This window comes from Rhinoderma darwinii, chromosome 4, assembly GCF_050947455.1.
Source record: "Rhinoderma darwinii isolate aRhiDar2 chromosome 4, aRhiDar2.hap1, whole genome shotgun sequence".
NCBI classification, from domain to species: Eukaryota; Metazoa; Chordata; class Amphibia; order Anura; family Rhinodermatidae; genus Rhinoderma; species Rhinoderma darwinii.
The window spans coordinates 329,677,191-329,689,469 of NC_134690.1; the positions used below are offsets into that span (position 1 = coordinate 329,677,191).

Sequence of the window (12,279 nt, forward strand, 5' to 3'; positions counted from 1 at the left end):
CATAAAATCTGCAGCAAATCCGCTATGTGTGAACACGCCCTAAAGAGATTGTCTGGCAACTCTTTTAAAGGTAATGTGTCGCTAGAAAATGTTTATTTTTTTTAGTTAAACAGTTAGTGTATAAATGATTAAACATTGTTCTAATTTCTTTAATTTTTTCACGAGTCAGGAAATATTATAAATTAGATTCTAATTTATAACATTTCCCAGTGCTGGTCACTACATGGAGCAATTCCCAAACCACATTGCTTTATGCTGCAAAATTTGAGAAAACACACTCGCTCTAGTGAGCTCACAGAATCCCCCCTCCCTTATCCTGGCTAGTGCCAGGAGAAAGGAGGGGATTGAACGGTCAAACCTCCTACACTGTGTGTCGCCATTTTTTGAGCTAACACACAGTGTAGTAGGTTTACATACAGTAGTAATCACACACTAAAACACGTACATACACAGAAATAACTTACCTGCTCCTGCCGCCGCCGCTCCCTCCGGTCCGTCCGCTCCATCTGCTCCAAGTGCTTGCATTAGAACACAAGACCGGAATAGTAATCTTACTGTCGGGCCGCGGCTTCCAGTCCACAAGAAAATGGCGCCGGATGTCGCTCGGCCGAAGACCTTCCATTTGGACTGTGTGGGAGCGGCGCATGCGCCGTTCCCACACAGACGGCGTACGCTATAGTGGATGGAACGGCTCCCGTTCGCATTCTTTATCTGGCTGTATGTGCCGTATTCCATGTCTGTATGTGTCGTTAATCGACACATACAGAGATGAAAAAAAAATGGCAGCCCCCATAGACAAGAAAAAGTGCAAAAATAAAAAAAAGTAAAACACAAACACACAAATAAATAAAACATTTTTTAATAAAACACTAAAAGCAAATTGATATATAAAAAAAAAAATCGCGACACCCTTCCTTTAAGTTGGTCTTTTAGGAGCTGATGAGTTAATAGGAAGGGAGCTGTGTGTTGAGAGGATCATCCGCATCTATTTAAATCAAAAGTGCATCTAAGATAACATAGAATAGGCTTGACTTCATTATGGGTGACCAGATTTTGACTTATTAGATATAGTTTAGCCTACCTCTTACCCTTTCCTTAGCCCTATACTTCATTTCTGATACACCAGGATTTAGGTCATATGTTCATGCCATATTTTTAGACATCAAAAACAGCAGCACCTACCCTATGGAACAAAGATAGATTAAAACACATTTACAGTGCAAGTCTTCATATTGTATCGGCCACTAATAATACATGAGACAGATGACTTTAACAAAACATTTTTACTGTAGTTGTATATACAAAATTTGTAGGGATAATATATTCCTATTGTTACAAATTATACTGAACATCACACAACATATAAATCATCATATTATTTGGTGTTTCATAGTGTAAGTGTAACTGTCGTTTCCATAACTTTCCTGAGGTTTTGTGCTCATCCACTTGCATTGATGCCTGGAAACTGGCACCAGTCGTTTTGAATCGCAAAAGATGGAATTTACTTGTAGTCTACTCGGTCTTTAAGTAAAGTTTCAGTTAAGAGTGCAGAATAAAACGAGATGGAAAGAATTTCAGCTTTCTACCAAACAAACTAACAATGCTTACAAAATCACTTATGTGGAGAATGTCAGTTCATGCTGACTCCGGATAGGAAATCTTGCTTGCAAGCAGCCAGATAAAATAATGTAAAGATCTCGTTCCTTTCCTTGGCATTTATCCAGTTTAAGTAGCTGTGAGCCTTCCTGGTGGGCCTTATATTTCATTGATTGGATTAGGGGACACCTAAAATAATTTGTGACAGCTTCCAAAATGCTGTTTACGTTTTGAGATGTACCCCAGCTGAATGGTAATTGCACCGATAATTCAACTGTGTTTGGACTGACATTAGTAGCTATAAATAAAATGAGAAAAGCATCCCCATTTTACCGCATTTCATGGGTCAAGCAATAGGCACTCCATCCAATTTGAAAGCAGCTTTTCAATTTTTTGAATAGTCCTAAGGGAACCCTAACAAAAATTTAACAATGTAAAAAGCCTCAACTTTTGCGTAAAGTTGGTTTTTAAAAATTGGGTTATGTGGACAGTAAATCCTGGCTCTTACTTACACATAATAAACATTTCCTTCCCTAGATCTTCTGAGACCAAGAAACTTCCAAAAATCTTAAGAGTTAAGCTATGGACCTTTATAATGAAGGGGGAGGGATGTTTAGGCCAAGTATGGATTCACAAATGTAATGTTGTGGAGTAAAAATGTTTAACTCTAAGCAGAACTAATGCACAAAAATAGCAATTCTTGACAACTGGAAGCTTGAAGTGCTAAGTGGATTGATACATAATCACAGTAACAGCATGGATAAAAAAGACCATCAAGCACAATATATTGTTTTTATGCTGTGGTTTATATTTTTTAAACATAAATTGTAGTAAAACTAATGATGGTAAATACATTACATAGCTGTATAATATCAGAATACAGTACATTGGAGCTGTAGGTGGAGAGTAGAGATGAGTGAATCAGTAATTGACCTCATTGGCATTTCGCTTTAATTAATATAAGAAGTCTGAAATATGGCTCTCTATTTTAGCCTTTATTCACTTCTGTGTGACAAATGTGGTTGCATAATAGTAAGTGTGCCTATTGGTGAAACGCTGTTGAGGTGAATTTTCACTGATATCTAGGGACTAGTACACAGTGTGTTTTGGGACTTTTATTTATGGATATTTGGCTCGATTTACTTCTCGTTTTTCCCTTTGTTTGAACATGATGTTTATGTTTACACCATATGTAAGGCCATACAGTTGTATAGATTCAACTTTAAATTGCATTGTAAAAAAAAATTATACTAAACATATCTTTTTCCGGGATCCCCTCATATTAAGAAGCGTAGCTGATTGTTCCTTTTAATGCAGTAAAAAAAAATTACAAATAAAAGGTATACAAAGGCATACTGCCCGAACATATTCCAAAAGCCTGATTGTAACCAAAACTTGATAAGTAAAATTGTTACAGTCACAGGGTATGCGGACCCACTAGGCCGCTCCGCCGTAGTGGAGGTCGGGAACCAGCGCGTGCGCGTCCTCTAGTGAGCACTACGGGACAGATGGGCCATGATGGAATATGCAGCCTCAAGGAGTTGATCCTGACATGTTCGTAGGTCATGCATCTCCGTCTGTATCTTTTGAATTGCGGTCTTGGGCTGGCCAGCGGGTTCCATGGTCTGAGTGTACTGTCACGGTCACAGTGTATGTCGACCCACTAGGTGTGTGGAGAGGCAGCTGGTCAAGTCACAGTCTATGCAGTCTATGCAAGAATTTATACCAGTTCTTAGCGCAAGGCTACCTGAAAAAGTCCAGACAGTAGCCGAGGCTTTAGCATGAATGGAGGTGGGTGCAGCAGGTTACGCCAAACGTGGCACATGACACAGGATCTGGCAGATGACAGCAGGTGCAGTAGGACACGACTCAAACACTAACAGGCTCAGGAACAAGGACACAGCACAGGATACAGGTAGCAGGGCACGGGAAACAACGGGAACAGGATAACACTAAGGGACCATTTGCAAAGACTAACATGGGATAAACTAACAATGGTCAGGCAAGGATCAGAAGGGCAAGGCACTTTTTATAGTTCAGGGTGATCAGGGAATAATTAATTATTTACACATGTGCGTGCTGGCTCTTTAAGGCCAGGAACCAGCGCACGCCCTCTAGTGATCACTACGGGACAGAGCGGGCGCATGTGCCGACATCTCTGGGGAGGAAGACGCAGACAGGATGAGGAGGATCTGTGGGTGGCAGGTAAGTTAAGGTCACGGTCCATGACCATGGCCGTAACAAAAATGACACTATGACTTTGAATACTTGTGAATTCTGCCAACTTTTTCTTGGTATTAAGTGGATAAGTTGCACTAAGCCAACCTGGTAGGTACATCATGACTTCTATCATTTGTATATATTTAGATCATGCGTCAAATTTTGACTCTTTTGGCATATATTAGGCGCAGTATAACTTATGGCCATGTTCAACGTTATCACTGGCAACATTTCTTAATATATGCCCTGTACATAGAGGTAAACAAGGGGTGAACATAGCCTTAGATGATGCTCTTCTGGAAGAATAGTCTTAGAACCTTAGCTAAATTCTTAACACCAAAATAAGCTGGCTCTAGAGATGTGCCTTTATCTTTTCTTTCTCGGCTCCCTTGACTACATGGGGACATGTATTTATTGTACTATACTATATGTCAGGGGCGTAGCTAGGGGGGGCAGGCGGGGCATGTGCCCCGGGCGTAACTAAGACAGAAGGTAGGGGGGGCCAGAGGCGTAGCTAGGTTCTCCAGCACCCGGGGCAAAGATTCAGTTTGGCGCCCCCCCCAACCTCTTTCCCGACATCTCCTTCCCCCTCGCTGTGTTTGTTTTCTCTACCAATCGACGTGTCATTTCTTTTTATGTAACGCGAGCATAAAATTATTTGTAAATTTCACAAGCAATACAGTTCTATACACAACACCAGAACCAAGCTCAATACATATATACAGCCCCAGAACAAATACAGCTCAATTTAGTGCAACCCCTGCCGTATAGGTTTGTACGGCGTAAAACTACAGCTCCCAGCATAGCCCGAACAATGGTAAGGATATGCTGGGAGATGCCGTTTCACAAAAAAAAAATCCTATCATAATCAAACCACCCATCATCTCGCTGCAGATCCTACAGTGACTACAGTGCTGATTAGAGGCAGAGTGAACATTTACATTAAGTGACTCACCGGTGACGTCTCAGATTCTAGTTCTTTTTCTCCATTTGGTCCAGACCTCTATGACGACTTCTCCCGGTCACAGTCCATTTCTGCAGTTTGCCGCTCACATGTCTTCAGCTTCTCACTTTTCCAACATTTCTGCACCTATAAATAAATATAAATTTATCATTATACCACACACTACACCCCTAAATATAATAGCGCCAAACACTGCACCTCTAGTTATAATAGCACCATACACCGTGTCCCACACACACACTGTGCCCCCTGTAGATAGTGCCTGCCATAGAGCCCCCTGTAGATAGTGCCCCCATATAGCAAACCCCTGTATATAGTGTCCCACAAATAACTCCCCCTATAGTGCTCTACAGATAGCCCACCCCTGTATATAGTGTTTCACAGATAGTCCACCCCTGTATATAGCCCCCCCTTGTACATATAGTCCACCCCTGTATATAGTGCTCCACTAGATAGTCCACCCATGTATATAGTGCTCCACAGATAGCCCACCCCTGTATATACTATATACAAGGGTGGGCTATCTGTGGAGCACTATATACAGGGGTGGACTATATGTACAAGGGGGCTATATACAGGGGTGGGCTTTCTGTGGAGCACTATAGGGGGGAGCTATTTGTGGGATACTATATACAGGGGTGGGCTATATCTACAGGGGGACTATATACAGGGGTGGGCTATATCTACAAGGGGACTATATCTACAGGGGGACTATATACAGGGGTGGGCTATTTACAGGGGACCATATCTACAGGGGGACCATATCTACAGGGGGACCATATCTACAGGGGGACCATATCTACAGGGGGACCATATCTACAGGGGGACCATATCTACAGGGCTGGGCTATATCTACAGGGCTGGGATACACACAGTGGGGCTATATATACAGGGGTGGGCTATACACAGGGGGGCTATATCTACAGAGGGGGGCTATACACAGGGGTGGGCTATATACAGGGGGAATATATCTACAGGGCTGGGCTATATCTAAAGGGCTGGGCTATATCTATAGGGCTGGGCTATATACAGGGCGACTATATCTACAGGGGGGGCTATATACTGGGGTGGGCTATCTATGGAGCACCATATACAGGGGTGGGCTATATCTACAGGGGGCTATATACTATATAGCCCACCCCTGTATATGGTGCTCTATAGACAGCCCACTCCAGTATATAGCCCCCCTGTAGATATAGTCCCCCTGTATATAGCCCCCCTGTAGATATAGTCCCCCTGTAGATATAGTCCCCCTGTATATAGCCCAGCAGATATAGTCCCCCTGTATATAGTCCAGCCCTGTAGATATAGTCCCCCTGTATATAGCCCCCCTGTAGATATAGTCCCCCTGTATATAGCCCAGCAGATATAGTCCCCCTGTATATAGCCCCCCTGTAGATATAGTCCCCCTGTATATAGCCCAGCAGATATAGTCCCCCTGTATATAGCCCAGCCCTGTAGATATAGTCCCCTGTAGATAGACACCCCCCGTAGATAAAGTCCCCCGTGTAGACAAAGTCCCCCCCGCAGATATGGCCACACACTTCTATTACAATTTAAAAAAAAAAAAAAAAAACATTTCAAACTCACCTTATTCCCGCTCCCACGCCGTCCGGCAGCCATGGAGACCTGCTCTCTTCTGCGCAGGTCTCCAGGGGGTTGAACACAGCGTCTATGAAAGGCGCTGATTTGCTGGGCAGGATTACTTTCCCTGTCAGTCAGTCAGCGTCTTTCATCGACGGAAGCGTCACTGGTACAAAAGGTACCAGTCGCTTCATTCGTGGAAAGGCGCTGAATGGCCGGGCACGGAACGTGCCCAGTCATTCATTGCTTCTAATTGTACCTGTGTCCTTGCGACACAGGTACAATTATAGTGCAGGAGGAGGGGGCGCTGGCGCCCCCCTCTGAACTGCGCCCAGGGCACATGCCCCGCTTGCCCCCCCCTAGCTACGCCCCTGGGGGGGGCGCCAGGCCGGGTGCACAGGGCCGCACCTACCATGAGGCAGGATGAGCTACTGGTCTGTAAACATTGGACCAGTGTGCTGGAAACCTCTCTTGCTGCATCACGCAGGACTTGTTTCTCCACCCTGCATGTCCCTTCTCTGCTCCAGCTGTTCTATCATTAGCTGTCAGAAGTCAGGGACGAGCAGGAGGGAGGAAATCTGCAGAGACAGTACAGGCAGAGAGCAGCTCATGTAAGTACACATCAGGCTCTACTCCTGTCACATCGGCTGAAGCACTGATAACGGCTAGAAGATAACAGAGCCTGGTGTGCACTCTTCCCGAGATCCTCTCGGGGCAGCACTGTATCCGCAGGCTCTCTACCCTCCTCCACCTGACTACTGAACTCCAGTCAACAATCACTGCTGACCTATGAAGAGGCTCCAAGTTCTTGATCAGACTGTCTGCATGTGAAGAGTCCAGCTACCCACAAACGGAAGGTAAGTGTGTGTGTGTGTGTGTGTGTGTGTATGTGTGTTCTGTTTGTCTATATGTGTCTGTCTGTATCCTATCTATCTATCTATCTATCTATCTATCTGTCTAAATCTGCAACAAATGTCCATTCCCCCAAAAATATCCCAGTATTTTTTCAAAGTTTAAATAAAAAGACTATACTCCCCTCCCGTGGCGCTCTTGTGGCAACACATCCCTGGTCCTCCTGATGGTCTCTGTACAGCTGGGATCCTGCAATGATGTTTCATCACATTTGACCGCTGCAACCAATCACAGGATGCCAGCTGTACAGAGACCATCCAGAGGACCAGGGACATGCTGCCACAGGAGCACCAGGGAGGCGATTATAGACTTTTTTTATTTTTTATCTCCACTGGTTTTCACAGCACGATTTGGTGCAGATTTTCTGGCAGGGGTGTAGTGCTATCTACAGGAGGGTGTGTGTGGCACTATCTACAGGTCTGTGCTTATGTGGCACTATCTACAAGGGGGGAGGGTGGCAATATCTACAAGGGGGGCTGTGTGGCACTATCTACAAGTGGGGAGGGTGGCAATATCTACAAGGGGGGCTGTGTGGCACTATCTACAAGGGGACTGGCAGTACCTCTAAAGGGGTGTGTGTGGCACTACCTACAAGGGGGCGTGTGTGGCACTACCTACAAGGGGGGGAGTGTGGCACTATCTACAGGGGTACTTTGTGGCACTATCTACAACAGGAGGTGTGGCGCTGTCTACAAGCGGAGGTGTCTGCCACTATCTACAGGGGGGCTGTGTGGCACTATCTACAGGGGGCTGTTCATTATGTCCCCATATAGTCTGATTAGCCTTTATTTATTTTCTTTTTATTTATTGTTATGTTAACTACTTTTTATAACTGTATCGCTTGTAAAATGTACAAATGGTTTTATGCTCGAGTTACATAGAATTTTTTTGACATCTCATTGATTGGTAGAGAAAGCAAACATGGCGAGGGAGAAGAAAAAGTCGGGAAAGTTGTTTGGAGGTGGGGGGGGGCGCCAAACTGAATCTTTGCCTCGGGTGCTGGAGAACCCAGCTACGCCTCTGCTGTATGTAGTGCATGCTCTGAAACCCACTGGAACACAGAAATGCAGTCGATGATTTGTGATATTTGTGAGGGTATCACAGTGGTTTAATGCGGAATTGTTGATAAACTGCTGTCATTATTAATAAAACATCAACTCTTTTGCAATATGGAAACTGATCTTCTTTAAAAATGTAACTCATATGACTATTTTTCGCTATTTGTGATCCCAAAATATTTTTGGTTGATCCAAATTTTACTAAAGTTTATTCAAATTCTTATGAGATTATATACAGAAAAAAACTGGCACACATTCAAAGTACCATTAAATTAACTGAACTTTTTAATAAGTCATGTTAAAATTTGGCCTCTCTGTTTATTTACACTTGTACATCCATATAGTAGTCGTGGCAGAAAAGAACTCTGGAAATCCTTCCAATTTTCACATTGCTCCTTTAAGAGACATAATGTAACCAGATCACTTTCACAATTCGCTAGTTTGATCAATCCTCACATTGTATATTTCATTATAGTCGCATATCACAATGGAATGTAAATATATTATTCTTTAGAAGTTGTGTATATTTTAAATGTTGTCATTTAATTATTCTTATATGTTTCTAGCCCTGCATCTGACTAATAACAATAATCACTTTGAAATCTTCCAGTGGCTTTTGATTGACGAGAAGCAGTGATGCAATGAAATTTCTATGGAACGTTTGGAATAGAAGTCACAGTTGTCAGTTCAGAAATGTCGATACAATTTAAGCCTATTGTTTTTGGTGTTGCGTATATTTAACTGTAAAGAGAGTCTTACTTTATTTCATGTGACTGTACTGAACTACTGAGCAACATGGATGGCTAGATGGAAATTTATAACATGTTATTCTATGCTGAATGTATACATTGGCATCAATCTGTGAGGCTTCAGACAGGGTTTGGTACACGGGTATCAGCAACATTAGCAAGGCCTCATGCTCGTAATCTCAGTCCGCATTGCACAAAGTATGCGAGCACCGACCGTAAAAAGCAAAAGATAAGACATGCCATGTCTTTTGCGGAGGCTTTCCACGGCCCGGACACCTTCCCGCAAATATACGGGAAAGTGTCCGTGGTCAATAGAAGTGAATTGGTCTGTAATTGCGGACATATTCTACGGTCCTGTGCATGGGGCCTTAAAGATTGGTACACAGGTCATTTCAGCAGTGTCTCAGAGGATGACAGTGGAGCAACAATGAGTTAGACTAAAGGCAGGAAGCACACTAATCTGGGAAAGAGGATGTGCAGATACCAGACTTCTTAAGGAAGTCCAAAGGGGGGGGGGGGGTAATGAAGCAAATAAGGCGAGGAATCTCAACAGTCAAGGCTCTAAATGACATAAGCAATACATTCAACAAGGCAGCTGTCCAGCATCACCAATAGTTCAGTGAAAAGAGCTACTGCTGGGGCACAGGAGTCTCTGAGTTCAAATCCTGACAGTTTAAAAACATAATTGAATAGTTTGGGTCTTTTTTTCATGTAATACTGAATTTAGAAGAAAAATTAAAGATACATTTAGATATTTTTTTTTATCTTACCATGCATATCAAACACTGGTGATGCCAGGCATCCCCCTGTTCAAACTGTTGAGGCCCTAGTAGAAAAAGGTTGAGAAGCCCTACTTTAGACAGCACATACAGTTCTTGCAGGTATAGTGACTTAAAGGGGTTTTCCAATACTTTTTTTTATTTTTTAAATCAATGCAATGTTCCTCTATTAAGATATTAGTGCACTCTGTCTAGCTTTTTCTTGATAATAAATGGTTTTAGTAACATTACTCCCTATTGTTTACCTGGAGAGGTTTGTTTTGCTCAGTAAGTTCATTCCTCTTCTCTTCCTGTGTTTCTCCTCCCTGCATGCACTGCTCTAGTCCCAGCATGCAATGTGCATGCAGCAGTGCACTTGCTCCGCCTACTACACCCAGCTCTACTAACTTCTGCAATCCCAGTCTTCATTTTGGTGCTCTCATTCTATTACTGATAGCACAAGCTGAAATCACTGGATATCTGCGTTTTTAAACAACACTGACCCTATATGATGATACGTAAAGTTTGGTCTTTATAATTATAAGTTTTCTAAATGTATATTAACTGTTTATACAGTCTTAGTTTTAAATACTGTATTTTATATATATATATATATATATATATATATATATATATATATATATATATATATATATAAAATAAAAAAAATTGAATTCTAACATGTGAATTGGGATAAAAGGAGCAATACCTGTGGATCGCCGCTGCATCCTGTGTCGGAGATTCACAGTGAGCAAGAAAAAACTAAAGGGAAGCAGCGCTCCTAACTAGCCATCGATGAAAAATAATTCCCCTTCATGTAACTCTGCTACCTGTCAACTGAAAAGTCATCCACCACAGGGAAAAATGTTAGTCCATCATGTCTGATTCCCAGGTGTTTCTTTGCGGTACTCCTCTGTGTGGAAACATTTTTCACTCTGGCAGCTGATTTTTCCATTGACAGGTAGCAGAGTTACACAACAGGAAAACAAATTCCCCATCATGTAACTCTGCTACCTGTGAACTGAAAAGTCATCGGCTGTTTGAAGGGGGTGCACCGCTCGTATAAGCGCTGCTTCCCCTTACTTCATCACACTGTGAATCGCTAACTAGTTCGTATAGAAGCAAAGTATTGCCTAATTATTTTTTTTGGGCTTCCAGTTCAGTTCTGAAGTGGCTTTGAGGGGCCTATATATTAGACACCCCTATGAAACACGACATTTTAGAAACTAGACCCCTCAAAGTATTCACAACAGCATTTAGAAAGTTTATGCACAAAATGTTTTACCAGAGAAACGCAACTCAATACTTATTGTCCAGATTCTGCAGTAGAAATATCCCACATGTGGCCCTCGGGCGGTAATGGACTGAAGCACCGGCCTCAGAAGCAAAGGCGCACCTAGTGGATTTTGAGGCCGCCTTTTTATTAGGCACCATGTCCGGTTTGAATAGGTCTTGTGGTACCAAAATAGTGGAAACCCCCAAAAGGTGATCCCATTTTGGAAACTAGACCACTTGAGGAATACATTGTAGTTTTCTTGGGGTGCATGCAGCTTTTTGATCAGTTTTTATTCTATTTTTAAGTGGCGCGGTGACTAAAAAACAGCAATTCTATTGTTTTTTAATTCTATTTTTGTTACAGCGTTCACCGTGCGCTATAAATGACATATTCACTTTATTCTATGGGGCGATACGATTAGGGCTCATTTACACGAGCGTATTATACGTTTTTGCAACGCGCGTCGCAGGGACCTATGTTACTCTATGGGGCCGTGCAGACAGGTACGTGATTTTCACGCAGCGTATGTCCGCTGCGTGAAACGCACGACGTCCTATATTTGTGCGCTGTTCGCGCATCACGCACCCATTGAAGTCAATGGGTGTGTGAAAACCACGCATGTCGCACGGAAGCAATTCCGTGGGACGCGCGTGATTCACGCAACAGCACTGTAAAGGATGAATGAAAACAGAAAAGCACCACGTTCTTTTCTGTTTACAAACATCCAAACGGAGTGTCATAATGATGGCGGCTGCGCGAAAAGCACGCAGCCGCGCATCATAAAGGGCTGACACACGGAGCTGTTAAGTGCTTTTTGCGCACGCAAAACGCCGCGCTTTTTGCTTGCACAAAACGCACACGCTCGTGTAAACTCGGCCTTACGGTGACACCAGATGTTTATAGTTTTTTTATGTCTTATGGCGTTTGCACAATAAAATACGTTTTGTAAAAAATCATTCACTTTTTGTTACCTTATTCTAAGAGCCAGAACTTTATAATTTTTCCATCAATAAAGCCGTGCGAGGACTTATTTTTTGCGTAACGAACTGTAGTTTCGATCAGGACCATTTTTCGGTAAATGCAACTTTTTGATCTATTTTTAATACATTTTTTGGGAGGTGAAGTGACCAAACAATTGTGATTTTGGTACGGTATATTATTA

At 42.7% G+C, this 12,279-nt stretch overlaps 1 long non-coding RNA gene across 1 annotated transcript; it reads right to left on the bottom strand.

Moving 5' to 3' along the window:
* Positions 1–899: 899 nt before the first annotated feature.
* On the bottom strand, positions 900–10,161 carry LOC142761241 (uncharacterized). Its single transcript, XR_012883572.1, has 4 exons — positions 10,108–10,161; positions 9,854–9,909; positions 1,082–1,183; positions 900–985 (listed from the first exon to the last, which is right to left on the bottom strand). It is a non-coding gene; the product is annotated as an uncharacterized LOC142761241 (long non-coding RNA).
* Between the last annotated feature and the right edge of the window lie 2,118 nt (positions 10,162–12,279).